The sequence below is a fragment of the Crinia signifera genome, chromosome 7 (assembly GCF_055691185.1).
Source record: "Crinia signifera chromosome 7, ASM5569118v1, whole genome shotgun sequence".
Classification (NCBI taxonomy): Eukaryota; Metazoa; Chordata; class Amphibia; order Anura; family Myobatrachidae; genus Crinia; species Crinia signifera.
Window position 1 is genome coordinate 143,413,544 of NC_139223.1, and position 16,936 is coordinate 143,430,479.

Genomic DNA, 16,936 nt, shown 5'->3' on the forward strand with positions numbered 1-16,936 from the left:
ATGGTTTTGAAACCGCAGTCAGAAAAAAAATCACATCCATATCAACAATTTTATCACCCCCGGGGCTGTCATTTTGGTCAAAAAATGAAAATTCTAAAAGTTCCGGTTTTTCTGCTTTAAACTCTAGGTACACATCCAAAATGTATTACTGAGTTGAAAGAAGTGGATTCTGGTGCATGGTTTTGAAACCGCAGTCAGAAAAAAAATCACATCCATATCAACATTTTTATCACCCCCGGGGCTGTCGTTTTGGTCAAAAAATGAAAATTCTAAAAGTTCCTGTTTTTCTGCTTTAAACTCTAGGTACACATCCAAAATGTATTACTGAGTTGAAAGAAGTGGATTCTGGTGCATGGTTTTGAAACCGCAGTCAGAAAAAAAATCACATCCATATCAACATTTTTATCACCCCCCGGGTCTGTCGTTTTGGTCAAAAAATGAAAATTCTAAAAGTTCCTGTTTTTCTGCTTTAAACTCTAGGTACACATCCAAAATGTATTACTGAGTTGAAAGAAGTGGATTCTGGTTCATGGTTTTGAAACCGCAGTCAGAAAAAAAATCACATCCATATCAACATTTTTATCACCCCCGGGGCTGTTGATTTGGTCAAAAAATGAAAATTCTAAAAGTTCCTGTTTTTCTGCTTTAAACTCTAGGTACACATCCAAAATGTATTACTGAGTTGAAATAAGTGGATTCTGGTGCATGGTTTTGAAACCGCAGTCAGAAAAAAAATCACATCCATATCAACATTTTTATCACCCCCGGGGCTGTCGTTTTGGTCAAAAAATGAAAATTCTAAAAGTTCCTGTTTTTCTGCTTTAAACTCTAGGTACACATCCAAAATGTATTATTGAGTTGAAAGAAGTGGATTCTGGTGCATGGTTTTGAAACCGCAGTCAGAAAAAAAATCACATCCATATCAACATTTTTATCACCCCCGGGGCTGTCGATTTGGTCAAAAAATGAAAATTCTAAAAGTTCCTGTTTTTCTGCTTTAAACTCTAGGTACACATCCAAAATGTATTACTGAGTTGAAAGAAGTGGATTCTGGTGCATGGTTTTGAAACCGCAGTCAGAAAAAAAATCACATCCATATCAACATTTTTATCACCCCCGGGGCTGTCGTTTTGGTCAAAAAATGAAAATTCTAAAAGTTCCGGTTTTTCTGCTTTAAACTCTAGGTACACATCCAAACTGTATTACTGAGTTGAAAGAAGTGGATTCTGGTGCATGGTTTTGAAACCGCAGTCAGAAAAAAAATCACATCCATATCAACATTTTTATCACCCCCGGGGCTGTCATTTTGGTCAAAAAATGAAAATTCTAAAAGTTCCTGTTTTTCTGCTTTAAACTCTAGGTACACATCCAAAATGTATTACTGAGTTGAAAGAAGTGGATTCTGGTGCATGGTTTTGAAACCGCAGTCAGAAAAAAAATCACATCCATATCAACATTTTTATCACCCCCGGGGCTGTTGTTTTGTTCAAAAAATGAAAATTCTAAAAGTTCCTGTTTTTCTGCTTTAAACTCTAGGTACACATCCAAAATGTATTACTGAGTTGAAAGAAGTGGATTCTGGTGCATGGTTTTGAAACCGCAGTCAGAAAAAAAATCACATCCATATCAACAATTTTATCACCCCCGGGGCTGTCATTTTGGTCAAAAAATGAAAATTCTAAAAGTTCCGGTTTTTCTGCTTTAAACTCTAGGTACACATCCAAAATGTATTACTGAGTTGAAAGAAGTGGATTCTGGTGCATGGTTTTGAAACCGCAGCCAGAAAAAAAATCACATCCATATCAACATTTTTATAACCCCCGGGGCTGTCGTTTTGGTCAAAAAATGAAAATTCTAAAAGTTCCAGTTTTTCTGCTTTAAACTCTAGGTACACATCCAAAATGTATTACTGAGTTGAAAGAAGTGGATTCTGGTGCATGGTTTTGAAACCGCAGTCAGAAAAAAAATCACATCCATATCAACATTTTTATCACCCCCGGGGCTGTTGTTTTGGTCAAAAAATGAAAATTCTAAAAGTTCCTGTTTTTCTGCTTTAAACTCTAGGTACACATCCAAAATGTATTACTGAGTTGAAAGAAGTGGATTCTGGTGCATGGTTTTGAAACCGCAGTCAGAAAAAAAATCACATCCATATCAACATTTTTATCACCCACGGGGCTGTTGTTTTGGTCAAAAAATGAAAATTCTAAAAGTTCCTGTTTTTCTGCTTTAAACTCTAGGTACACATCCAAAATGTATTACTGAGTTGAAAGAAGTGGATTCTGGTGCATGGTTTTGAAACCGCAGTCAGAAAAAAAATCACATCCATATCAACATTTTTATCACCCCCGGGGCTGTTGTTTTGGTCAAAAAATGAAAATTCTAAAAGTTCCTGTTTTTCTGCTTTAAACTCTAGGTACACATCCAAAATGTATTACTGAGTTGAAAGAAGTGGATTCTGGTGCATGGTTTTGAATCCGCAGTCAGAAAAAAAATCACATCCATATCAACATTTTTATCACCCCCGGGGCTGTTGTTTTGGTCAAAAAATGAAAATTCTAAAAGTTCCTGTTTTTCTGCTTTAAACTCTAGGTACACATCCAAAATGTATTACTGAGTTGAAAGAAGTGGATTCTGGTGCATGGTTTTGAAACCGCAGTCAGAAAAAAAATCACATCCATATCAACATTTTTATCACCCACGGGGCTGTTGTTTTGGTCAAAAAATGAAAATTCTAAAAGTTCCTGTTTTTCTGCTTTAAACTCTAGGTACACATCCAAAATGTATTACTGAGTTGAAAGAAGTGGATTCTGGTGCATGGTTTTGAAACCGCAGTCAGAAAAAAAATCACATCAATATCAACATTTTTATCACCCCCGGGGCTGTCGTTTTGGTCAAAAAATGAAAATTCTAAAAGTTCCTGTTTTTCTGCTTTAAACTCTAGGTACACATCCAAAATGTATTACTGAGTTGAAAGAAGTGGATTCTGGTGCATGGTTTTGAAACCGCAGTCAGAAAAAAAATCACATCCATATCAACATTTTTATCACCCCCGGGGCTGTCGTTTTGGTAAAAAAATGAAAATTCTAAAAGTTCCGGTTTTTCTGCTTTAAACTCTAGGTACACATCCAAAATGTATTACTGAGTTGAAAGAAGTGGATTCTGGTGCATGGTTTTGAAACCGCAGTCAGAAAAAAATTCACATCCATATCAACATTTTTATCACCCCCGGGGCTGTCGTTTTGTTCAAAAAATGAAAATTCTAAAAGTTCCTGTTTTTCTGCTTTAAACTCTAGGTACACATCCAAAATGTATTACTGAGTTGAAAGAAGTGGATTCTGGTGCATGGTTTTGAAACCGCAGTCAGAAAAAAAATCACATCCATATCAACATTTTTATCACCCCCGGGGCTGTCGTTTTGGTCAAAAAATGAAAATTCTAAAAGTTCCTGTTTTTCTGCTTTAAACTCTAGGTACACATCCAAAATGTATTACTGAGTTGAAAGAAGTGGATTCTGGTGCATGGTTTTGAAACCGCAGTCAGAAAAAAATTCACATCCATATCAACATTTTTATTACCCCCGGGTCTGTCGTTTTGTTCAAAAAATGAAAATTCTAAAAGTTCCTGTTTTTCTGCTTTAAACTCTAGGTACACATCCAAAATGTATTACTGAGTTGAAAGAAGTGGATTCTGGTGCATGGTTTTGAAACCGCAGTCAGAAAAAAAATCACATCCATATCAACATTTTTATCACCCCCGGGGCTGTCCTTTTGGTCAAAAAATGAAAATTCTAAAAGTTCCGGTTTTTCTGCTTTAAACTCTAGGTACACATCCAAAATGTATTACTGAGTTGAAAGAAGTGGATTCTGGTGCATGGTTTTGAAACCGCAGTCAGAAAAAAAATCACATTCATATCAACATTTTTATCACCCTATTTAAGCTGTCGTTTTGGTAAAAAAATGAAAATTCTAAAAGTTCCTGTTTTTCTGCTTTAAACTCTAGGTACACATCCAAAATGTATTACTGAGTTGAAAGAAGTGGATTCTGGTGCATGGTTTTGAAACCGCAGTCAGAAAAAAAATCACATCCATATCAACATTTTTATCACCCCCGGGGCTATCGTTTTGGTCAAAAAATGAAAATTCTAAAAGTTCCGGTTTTTCTGCTTTAAACTCTAGGTACACATCCAAAATGTATTACTGAGTTGAAAGAAGTGGATTCTGGTGCATGGTTTTGAAACCGCAGTCAGAAAAAAAATCACATCCATATCAACATTTTTATCACCCCCGGGGCTGTCGATTTGGTGAAAAAATGAAAATTCTAAAAGTTCCTGTTTTTCTGCTTTAAACTCTAGGTACACATCCAAAATGTATTACTGAGTTGAAAGAAGTGGATTCTGGTGCATGGTTTTGAAACCGCAGTCAGAAAAAAAATCACATCCATATCAACATTTTTATCACCCCCGGGGCTGTTGTTTTGTTCAAAAAATTAAAATTCTAAAAGTTCCTGTTTTTCTGCTTTAAACTCTAGGTACACATCCAAAATGTATTACTGAGTTGAAAGAAGTGGATTCTGGTGCATGGTTTTGAAACCGCAGTCAGAAAAAAAATCACATCCATATCAACATTTTTATCACCCCCGGGGCTGTCGATTTGGTCAAAAAATGAAAATTCTAAAAGTTCCTGTTTTTCTGCTTTAAACTCTAGGTACACATCCAAAATGTATTACTGAGTTGAAAGAAGTGGATTCTGGTGCATGGTTTTGAAACCGCAGTCAGAAAAAAAATCACATCCATATCAACATTTTTATCACCCCCGGGGCTGTCGTTTTGGTCAAAAAATGAAAATTCTAAAAGTTCCGGTTTTTCTGCTTTAAACTCTAGGTACACATCCAAACTGTATTACTGAGTTGAAAGAAGTGGATTCTGGTGCATGGTTTTGAAACCGCAGTCAGAAAAAAAATCACATCCATATCAACATTTTTATCACCCCCGGGGCTGTCATTTTGGTCAAAAAATGAAAATTCTAAAAGTTCCTGTTTTTCTGCTTTAAACTCTAGGTACACATCCAAAATGTATTACTGAGTTGAAAGAAGTGGATTCTGGTGCATGGTTTTGAAACCGCAGTCAGAAAAAAAATCACATCCATATCAACATTTTTATCACCCCCGGGGCTGTTGTTTTGTTCAAAAAATGAAAATTCTAAAAGTTCCTGTTTTTCTGCTTTAAACTCTAGGTACACATCCAAAATGTATTACTGAGTTGAAAGAAGTGGATTCTGGTGCATGGTTTTGAAACCGCAGTCAGAAAAAAAATCACATCCATATCAACAATTTTATCACCCCCGGGGCTGTCATTTTGGTCAAAAAATGAAAATTCTAAAAGTTCCGGTTTTTCTGCTTTAAACTCTAGGTACACATCCAAAATGTATTACTGAGTTGAAAGAAGTGGATTCTGGTGCATGGTTTTGAAACCGCAGCCAGAAAAAAAATCACATCCATATCAACATTTTTATAACCCCCGGGGCTGTCGTTTTGGTCAAAAAATGAAAATTCTAAAAGTTCCAGTTTTTCTGCTTTAAACTCTAGGTACACATCCAAAATGTATTACTGAGTTGAAAGAAGTGGATTCTGGTGCATGGTTTTGAAACCGCAGTCAGAAAAAAAATCACATCCATATCAACATTTTTATCACCCCCGGGGCTGTTGTTTTGGTCAAAAAATGAAAATTCTAAAAGTTCCTGTTTTTCTGCTTTAAACTCTAGGTACACATCCAAAATGTATTACTGAGTTGAAAGAAGTGGATTCTGGTGCATGGTTTTGAAACCGCAGTCAGAAAAAAAATCACATCCATATCAACATTTTTATCACCCACGGGGCTGTTGTTTTGGTCAAAAAATGAAAATTCTAAAAGTTCCTGTTTTTCTGCTTTAAACTCTAGGTACACATCCAAAATGTATTACTGAGTTGAAAGAAGTGGATTCTGGTGCATGGTTTTGAAACCGCAGTCAGAAAAAAAATCACATCCATATCAACATTTTTATCACCCCCGGGGCTGTTGTTTTGGTCAAAAAATGAAAATTCTAAAAGTTCCTGTTTTTCTGCTTTAAACTCTAGGTACACATCCAAAATGTATTACTGAGTTGAAAGAAGTGGATTCTGGTGCATGGTTTTGAATCCGCAGTCAGAAAAAAAATCACATCCATATCAACATTTTTATCACCCCCGGGGCTGTTGTTTTGGTCAAAAAATGAAAATTCTAAAAGTTCCTGTTTTTCTGCTTTAAACTCTAGGTACACATCCAAAATGTATTACTGAGTTGAAAGAAGTGGATTCTGGTGCATGGTTTTGAAACCGCAGTCAGAAAAAAAATCACATCCATATCAACATTTTTATCACCCACGGGGCTGTTGTTTTGGTCAAAAAATGAAAATTCTAAAAGTTCCTGTTTTTCTGCTTTAAACTCTAGGTACACATCCAAAATGTATTACTGAGTTGAAAGAAGTGGATTCTGGTGCATGGTTTTGAAACCGCAGTCAGAAAAAAAATCACATCAATATCAACATTTTTATCACCCCCGGGGCTGTCGTTTTGGTCAAAAAATGAAAATTCTAAAAGTTCCTGTTTTTCTGCTTTAAACTCTAGGTACACATCCAAAATGTATTACTGAGTTGAAAGAAGTGGATTCTGGTGCATGGTTTTGAAACCGCAGTCAGAAAAAAAATCACATCCATATCAACATTTTTATCACCCCCGGGGCTGTCGTTTTGGTAAAAAAATGAAAATTCTAAAAGTTCCGGTTTTTCTGCTTTAAACTCTAGGTACACATCCAAAATGTATTACTGAGTTGAAAGAAGTGGATTCTGGTGCATGGTTTTGAAACCGCAGTCAGAAAAAAATTCACATCCATATCAACATTTTTATCATCCCCGGGTCTGTCGTTTTGTTCAAAAAATGAAAATTCTAAAAGTTCCTGTTTTTCTGCTTTAAACTCTAGGTACACATCCAAAATGTATTACTGAGTTGAAAGAAGTGGATTCTGGTGCATGGTTTTGAAACCGCAGTCAGAAAAAAAATCACATCCATATCAACATTTTTATCACCCCCGGGGCTGTCGTTTTGGTCAAAAAATGAAAATTCTAAAAGTTCCTGTTTTTCTGCTTTAAACTCTAGGTACACATCCAAAATGTATTACTGAGTTGAAAGAAGTGGATTCTGGTGCATGGTTTTGAAACCGCAGTCAGAAAAAAAATCACATCCATATCAACATTTTTATCACCCCCGGGGCTGTCGTTTTGGTCAAAAAATGAAAATTCTAAAAGTTCCGGTTTTTCTGCTTTAAACTCTAGGTACACATCCAAACTGTATTACTGAGTTGAAAGAAGTGGATTCTGGTGCATGGTTTTGAAACCGCAGTCAGAAAAAAAATCACATCCATATCAACATTTTTATCACCCCCGGGGCTGTCATTTTGGTCAAAAAATGAAAATTCTAAAAGTTCCTGTTTTTCTGCTTTAAACTCTAGGTACACATCCAAAATGTATTACTGAGTTGAAAGAAGTGGATTCTGGTGCATGGTTTTGAAACCGCAGTCAGAAAAAAAATCACATCCATATCAACATTTTTATCACCCCCGGGGCTGTTGTTTTGTTCAAAAAATGAAAATTCTAAAAGTTCCTGTTTTTCTGCTTTAAACTCTAGGTACACATCCAAAATGTATTACTGAGTTGAAAGAAGTGGATTCTGGTGCATGGTTTTGAAACCGCAGTCAGAAAAAAAATCACATCCATATCAACAATTTTATCACCCCCGGGGCTGTCATTTTGGTCAAAAAATGAAAATTCTAAAAGTTCCGGTTTTTCTGCTTTAAACTCTAGGTACACATCCAAAATGTATTACTGAGTTGAAAGAAGTGGATTCTGGTGCATGGTTTTGAAACCGCAGCCAGAAAAAAAATCACATCCATATCAACATTTTTATAACCCCCGGGGCTGTCGTTTTGGTCAAAAAATGAAAATTCTAAAAGTTCCAGTTTTTCTGCTTTAAACTCTAGGTACACATCCAAAATGTATTACTGAGTTGAAAGAAGTGGATTCTGGTGCATGGTTTTGAAACCGCAGTCAGAAAAAAAATCACATCCATATCAACATTTTTATCACCCCCGGGGCTGTTGTTTTGGTCAAAAAATGAAAATTCTAAAAGTTCCTGTTTTTCTGCTTTAAACTCTAGGTACACATCCAAAATGTATTACTGAGTTGAAAGAAGTGGATTCTGGTGCATGGTTTTGAAACCGCAGTCAGAAAAAAAATCACATCCATATCAACATTTTTATCACCCACGGGGCTGTTGTTTTGGTCAAAAAATGAAAATTCTAAAAGTTCCTGTTTTTCTGCTTTAAACTCTAGGTACACATCCAAAATGTATTACTGAGTTGAAAGAAGTGGATTCTGGTGCATGGTTTTGAAACCGCAGTCAGAAAAAAAATCACATCCATATCAACATTTTTATCACCCCCGGGGCTGTTGTTTTGGTCAAAAAATGAAAATTCTAAAAGTTCCTGTTTTTCTGCTTTAAACTCTAGGTACACATCCAAAATGTATTACTGAGTTGAAAGAAGTGGATTCTGGTGCATGGTTTTGAATCCGCAGTCAGAAAAAAAATCACATCCATATCAACATTTTTATCACCCCCGGGGCTGTTGTTTTGGTCAAAAAATGAAAATTCTAAAAGTTCCTGTTTTTCTGCTTTAAACTCTAGGTACACATCCAAAATGTATTACTGAGTTGAAAGAAGTGGATTCTGGTGCATGGTTTTGAAACCGCAGTCAGAAAAAAAATCACATCCATATCAACATTTTTATCACCCACGGGGCTGTTGTTTTGGTCAAAAAATGAAAATTCTAAAAGTTCCTGTTTTTCTGCTTTAAACTCTAGGTACACATCCAAAATGTATTACTGAGTTGAAAGAAGTGGATTCTGGTGCATGGTTTTGAAACCGCAGTCAGAAAAAAAATCACATCAATATCAACATTTTTATCACCCCCGGGGCTGTCGTTTTGGTCAAAAAATGAAAATTCTAAAAGTTCCTGTTTTTCTGCTTTAAACTCTAGGTACACATCCAAAATGTATTACTGAGTTGAAAGAAGTGGATTCTGGTGCATGGTTTTGAAACCGCAGTCAGAAAAAAAATCACATCCATATCAACATTTTTATCACCCCCGGGGCTGTCGTTTTGGTAAAAAAATGAAAATTCTAAAAGTTCCGGTTTTTCTGCTTTAAACTCTAGGTACACATCCAAAATGTATTACTGAGTTGAAAGAAGTGGATTCTGGTGCATGGTTTTGAAACCGCAGTCAGAAAAAAATTCACATCCATATCAACATTTTTATCATCCCCGGGTCTGTCGTTTTGTTCAAAAAATGAAAATTCTAAAAGTTCCTGTTTTTCTGCTTTAAACTCTAGGTACACATCCAAAATGTATTACTGAGTTGAAAGAAGTGGATTCTGGTGCATGGTTTTGAAACCGCAGTCAGAAAAAAAATCACATCCATATCAACATTTTTATCACCCCCGGGGCTGTCGTTTTGGTCAAAAAATGAAAATTCTAAAAGTTCCTGTTTTTCTGCTTTAAACTCTAGGTACACATCCAAAATGTATTACTGAGTTGAAAGAAGTGGATTCTGGTGCATGGTTTTGAAACCGCAGTCAGAAAAAAATTCACATCCATATCAACATTTTTATTACCCCCGGGTCTGTCGTTTTGTTCAAAAAATGAAAATTCTAAAAGTTCCTGTTTTTCTGCTTTAAACTCTAGGTACACATCCAAAATGTATTACTGAGTTGAAAGAAGTGGATTCTGGTGCATGGTTTTGAAACCGCAGTCAGAAAAAAAATCACATCCATATCAACATTTTTATCACCCCCGGGGCTGTCCTTTTGGTCAAAAAATGAAAATTCTAAAAGTTCCGGTTTTTCTGCTTTAAACTCTAGGTACACATCCAAAATGTATTACTGAGTTGAAAGAAGTGGATTCTGGTGCATGGTTTTGAAACCGCAGTCAGAAAAAAAATCACATTCATATCAACATTTTTATCACCCTATTTAAGCTGTCGTTTTGGTAAAAAAATGAAAATTCTAAAAGTTCCTGTTTTTCTGCTTTAAACTCTAGGTACACATCCAAAATGTATTACTGAGTTGAAAGAAGTGGATTCTGGTGCATGGTTTTGAAACCGCAGTCAGAAAAAAAATCACATCCATATCAACATTTTTATCACCCCCGGGGCTATCGTTTTGGTCAAAAAATGAAAATTCTAAAAGTTCCGGTTTTTCTGCTTTAAACTCTAGGTACACATCCAAAATGTATTACTGAGTTGAAAGAAGTGGATTCTGGTGCATGGTTTTGAAACCGCAGTCAGAAAAAAAATCACATCCATATCAACATTTTTATCACCCCCGGGGCTGTCGATTTGGTGAAAAAATGAAAATTCTAAAAGTTCCTGTTTTTCTGCTTTAAACTCTAGGTACACATCCAAAATGTATTACTGAGTTGAAAGAAGTGGATTCTGGTGCATGGTTTTGAAACCGCAGTCAGAAAAAAAATCACATCCATATCAACATTTTTATCACCCCCGGGGCTGTTGTTTTGTTCAAAAAATTAAAATTCTAAAAGTTCCTGTTTTTCTGCTTTAAACTCTAGGTACACATCCAAAATGTATTACTGAGTTGAAAGAAGTGGATTCTGGTGCATGGTTTTGAAACCGCAGTCAGAAAAAAAATCACATCCATATCAACAATTTTATCACCCCCGGGGCTGTCATTTTGGTCAAAAAATGAAAATTCTAAAAGTTCCGGTTTTTCTGCTTTAAACTCTAGGTACACATCCAAAATGTATTACTGAGTTGAAAGAAGTGGATTCTGGTGCATGGTTTTGAAACCGCAGTCAGAAAAAAAATCACATCCATATCAACATTTTTATCACCCCCGGGGCTGTCGTTTTGGTCAAAAAATGAAAATTCTAAAAGTTCCTGTTTTTCTGCTTTAAACTCTAGGTACACATCCAAAATGTATTACTGAGTTGAAAGAAGTGGATTCTGGTGCATGGTTTTGAAACCGCAGTCAGAAAAAAAATCACATCCATATCAACATTTTTATCACCCCCCGGGTCTGTCGTTTTGGTCAAAAAATGAAAATTCTAAAAGTTCCTGTTTTTCTGCTTTAAACTCTAGGTACACATCCAAAATGTATTACTGAGTTGAAAGAAGTGGATTCTGGTTCATGGTTTTGAAACCGCAGTCAGAAAAAAAATCACATCCATATCAACATTTTTATCACCCCCGGGGCTGTTGATTTGGTCAAAAAATGAAAATTCTAAAAGTTCCTGTTTTTCTGCTTTAAACTCTAGGTACACATCCAAAATGTATTACTGAGTTGAAAGAAGTGGATTCTGGTGCATGGTTTTGAAACCGCAGTCAGAAAAAAAATCACATCCATATCAACATTTTTATCACCCCCGGGGCTGTCGTTTTGGTCAAAAAATGAAAATTCTAAAAGTTCCTGTTTTTCTGCTTTAAACTCTAGGTACACATCCAAAATGTATTATTGAGTTGAAAGAAGTGGATTCTGGTGCATGGTTTTGAAACCGCAGTCAGAAAAAAAATCACATCCATATCAACATTTTTATCACCCCCGGGGCTGTCGATTTGGTCAAAAAATGAAAATTCTAAAAGTTCCTGTTTTTCTGCTTTAAACTCTAGGTACACATCCAAAATGTATTACTGAGTTGAAAGAAGTGGATTCTGGTGCATGGTTTTGAAACCGCAGTCAGAAAAAAAATCACATCCATATCAACATTTTTATCACCCCCGGGGCTGTCGTTTTGGTCAAAAAATGAAAATTCTAAAAGTTCCGGTTTTTCTGCTTTAAACTCTAGGTACACATCCAAACTGTATTACTGAGTTGAAAGAAGTGGATTCTGGTGCATGGTTTTGAAACCGCAGTCAGAAAAAAAATCACATCCATATCAACATTTTTATCACCCCCGGGGCTGTCATTTTGGTCAAAAAATGAAAATTCTAAAAGTTCCTGTTTTTCTGCTTTAAACTCTAGGTACACATCCAAAATGTATTACTGAGTTGAAAGAAGTGGATTCTGGTGCATGGTTTTGAAACCGCAGTCAGAAAAAAAATCACATCCATATCAACATTTTTATCACCCCCGGGGCTGTTGTTTTGTTCAAAAAATGAAAATTCTAAAAGTTCCTGTTTTTCTGCTTTAAACTCTAGGTACACATCCAAAATGTATTACTGAGTTGAAAGAAGTGGATTCTGGTGCATGGTTTTGAAACCGCAGTCAGAAAAAAAATCACATCCATATCAACAATTTTATCACCCCCGGGGCTGTCATTTTGGTCAAAAAATGAAAATTCTAAAAGTTCCGGTTTTTCTGCTTTAAACTCTAGGTACACATCCAAAATGTATTACTGAGTTGAAAGAAGTGGATTCTGGTGCATGGTTTTGAAACCGCAGCCAGAAAAAAAATCACATCCATATCAACATTTTTATAACCCCCGGGGCTGTCGTTTTGGTCAAAAAATGAAAATTCTAAAAGTTCCAGTTTTTCTGCTTTAAACTCTAGGTACACATCCAAAATGTATTACTGAGTTGAAAGAAGTGGATTCTGGTGCATGGTTTTGAAACCGCAGTCAGAAAAAAAATCACATCCATATCAACATTTTTATCACCCCCGGGGCTGTTGTTTTGGTCAAAAAATGAAAATTCTAAAAGTTCCTGTTTTTCTGCTTTAAACTCTAGGTACACATCCAAAATGTATTACTGAGTTGAAAGAAGTGGATTCTGGTGCATGGTTTTGAAACCGCAGTCAGAAAAAAAATCACATCCATATCAACATTTTTATCACCCACGGGGCTGTTGTTTTGGTCAAAAAATGAAAATTCTAAAAGTTCCTGTTTTTCTGCTTTAAACTCTAGGTACACATCCAAAATGTATTACTGAGTTGAAAGAAGTGGATTCTGGTGCATGGTTTTGAAACCGCAGTCAGAAAAAAAATCACATCCATATCAACATTTTTATCACCCCCGGGGCTGTTGTTTTGGTCAAAAAATGAAAATTCTAAAAGTTCCTGTTTTTCTGCTTTAAACTCTAGGTACACATCCAAAATGTATTACTGAGTTGAAAGAAGTGGATTCTGGTGCATGGTTTTGAATCCGCAGTCAGAAAAAAAATCACATCCATATCAACATTTTTATCACCCCCGGGGCTGTTGTTTTGGTCAAAAAATGAAAATTCTAAAAGTTCCTGTTTTTCTGCTTTAAACTCTAGGTACACATCCAAAATGTATTACTGAGTTGAAAGAAGTGGATTCTGGTGCATGGTTTTGAAACCGCAGTCAGAAAAAAAATCACATCCATATCAACATTTTTATCACCCACGGGGCTGTTGTTTTGGTCAAAAAATGAAAATTCTAAAAGTTCCTGTTTTTCTGCTTTAAACTCTAGGTACACATCCAAAATGTATTACTGAGTTGAAAGAAGTGGATTCTGGTGCATGGTTTTGAAACCGCAGTCAGAAAAAAAAATCACATCAATATCAACATTTTTATCACCCCCGGGGCTGTCGTTTTGGTCAAAAAATGAAAATTCTAAAAGTTCCTGTTTTTCTGCTTTAAACTCTAGGTACACATCCAAAATGTATTACTGAGTTGAAAGAAGTGGATTCTGGTGCATGGTTTTGAAACCGCAGTCAGAAAAAAAATCACATCCATATCAACATTTTTATCACCCCCGGGGCTGTCGTTTTGGTAAAAAAATGAAAATTCTAAAAGTTCCGGTTTTTCTGCTTTAAACTCTAGGTACACATCCAAAATGTATTACTGAGTTGAAAGAAGTGGATTCTGGTGCATGGTTTTGAAACCGCAGTCAGAAAAAAATTCACATCCATATCAACATTTTTATCATCCCCGGGTCTGTCGTTTTGTTCAAAAAATGAAAATTCTAAAAGTTCCTGTTTTTCTGCTTTAAACTCTAGGTACACATCCAAAATGTATTACTGAGTTGAAAGAAGTGGATTCTGGTGCATGGTTTTGAAACCGCAGTCAGAAAAAAAATCACATCCATATCAACATTTTTATCACCCCCGGGGCTGTCGTTTTGGTCAAAAAATGAAAATTCTAAAAGTTCCTGTTTTTCTGCTTTAAACTCTAGGTACACATCCAAAATGTATTACTGAGTTGAAAGAAGTGGATTCTGGTGCATGGTTTTGAAACCGCAGTCAGAAAAAAATTCACATCCATATCAACATTTTTATTACCCCCGGGTCTGTCGTTTTGTTCAAAAAATGAAAATTCTAAAAGTTCCTGTTTTTCTGCTTTAAACTCTAGGTACACATCCAAAATGTATTACTGAGTTGAAAGAAGTGGATTCTGGTGCATGGTTTTGAAACCGCAGTCAGAAAAAAAATCACATCCATATCAACATTTTTATCACCCCCGGGGCTGTCCTTTTGGTCAAAAAATGAAAATTCTAAAAGTTCCGGTTTTTCTGCTTTAAACTCTAGGTACACATCCAAAATGTATTACTGAGTTGAAAGAAGTGGATTCTGGTGCATGGTTTTGAAACCGCAGTCAGAAAAAAAATCACATTCATATCAACATTTTTATCACCCTATTTAAGCTGTCGTTTTGGTAAAAAAATGAAAATTCTAAAAGTTCCTGTTTTTCTGCTTTAAACTCTAGGTACACATCCAAAATGTATTACTGAGTTGAAAGAAGTGGATTCTGGTGCATGGTTTTGAAACCGCAGTCAGAAAAAAAATCACATCCATATCAACATTTTTATCACCCCCGGGGCTATCGTTTTGGTCAAAAAATGAAAATTCTAAAAGTTCCGGTTTTTCTGCTTTAAACTCTAGGTACACATCCAAAATGTATTACTGAGTTGAAAGAAGTGGATTCTGGTGCATGGTTTTGAAACCGCAGTCAGAAAAAAAATCACATCCATATCAACATTTTTTCACCCCCGGGGCTGTCGTTTTGGTCAAAAAATGAAAATTCTAAAAGTTCCTGTTTTTTTGCTTTAAACTCTAGGTACACATCCAAAATGTATTACTGAGTTGAAAGAAGTGGATTCTGGTGCATGGTTTTGAAACCGCAGTCAGAAAAAAAATCACATCCATATCAACATTTTTATCACCCCCCGGGTCTGTCGTTTTGGTCAAAAAATGAAAATTCTAAAAGTTCCTGTTTTTCTGCTTTAAACTCTAGGTACACATCCAAAATGTATTACTGAGTTGAAAGAAGTGGATTCTGGTTCATGGTTTTGAAACCGCAGTCAGAAAAAAAATCACATCCATATCAACATTTTTATAAACCCCGGCCGGGGCTGTCGTTTTGGTCAAAAAATGAAAATTCTAAAAGTTCCTGTTTTTCTGCTTTAAACTCTAGGTACACATCCAAAATGTATTATTGAGTTGAAAGAAGTGGATTCTGGTGCATGGTTTTGAAACCGCAGTCAGAAAAAAAATCACATCCATATCAACATTTTTATCACCCCCGGGGCTGTCGATTTGGTCAAAAAATGAAAATTCTAAAAGTTCCTGTTTTTCTGCTTTAAACTCTAGGTACACATCCAAAATGTATTACTGAGTTGAAAGAAGTGGATTCTGGTGCATGGTTTTGAAACCGCAGTCAGAAAAAAAATCACATCCATATCAACATTTTTATCACCCCCGGGGCTGTCGTTTTGGTCAAAAAATGAAAATTCTAAAAGTTCCGGTTTTTCTGCTTTAAACTCTAGGTACACATCCAAAATGTATTACTGAGTTGAAAGAAGTGGATTCTGGTGCATGGTTTTGAAACCGCAGTCAGAAAAAAAATCACATCCATATCAACATTTTTATCACCCCCGGGGCTGTCATTTTGGTCAAAAAATGAAAATTCTAAAAGTTCCTGTTTTTCTGCTTTAAACTCTAGGTACACATCCAAAAGGTATTACTGAGTTGAAAGAAGTGGATTCTGGTGCATGGTTTTGAAACCGCAGTCAGAAAAAAAATCACATTCATATCAACATTTTTATCACCCTATTTAAGCTGTCGTTTTGGTCAAAAAATGAAAATTCTAAAAGTTCCTGTTTTTCTGCTTTAAACTCTAGGTACACATCCAAAATGTATTACTGAGTTGAAAGAAGTGGATTCTGGTGCATGGTTTTGAAACCGCAGTCAGAAAAAAATTCACATCCATATCAACATTTTTATCACCCCCGGGTCTGTCGTTTTGTTCAAAAAATGAAAATTCTAAAAGTTCCTGTTTTTCTGCTTTAAACTCTAGGTACACATCCAAAATGTATTACTGAGTTGAAAGAAGTGGATTCTGGTGCATGGTTTTGAAACCGCAGTCAGAAAAAAAATCACATCCATATCAAAATTTTTATCACCCCCGGGGCTGTCGTTTTGGTCAAAAAATGAAAATTCTAAAAGTTCCTGTTTTTCTGCTTTAAACTCTAGGTACACATCCAAAATGTATTACTGAGTTGAAAGAAGTGGATTCTGGTGCATGGTTTTGAAACCGCAGTCAGAAAAAAAATCACATCCATATCAACATTTTTATAACCCCCGGGGCTGTCGTTTTGGTCAAAAAATGAAAATTCTAAAAGTTCCTGATTTTCTGCTTTAAACTCTAGGTACACATCCAAAATGTATTACTGAGTTGAAAGAAGTGGATTCTGGTGCATGGTTTTGAAACCGCAGTCAGAAAAAAAATCACATCCATATCAACATTTTTTATCACCCCCGGGGCTGTCGTTTTGGTCAAAAAATGAAAATTCTAAAAGTTCCTGTTTTTCTGCTTTAAACTCTAGGTACACATCCAAAATGTATTACTGAGTTGAAAGAAGTGGATTCTGGTGCATGGTTTTGAAACCGCAGTCAGAA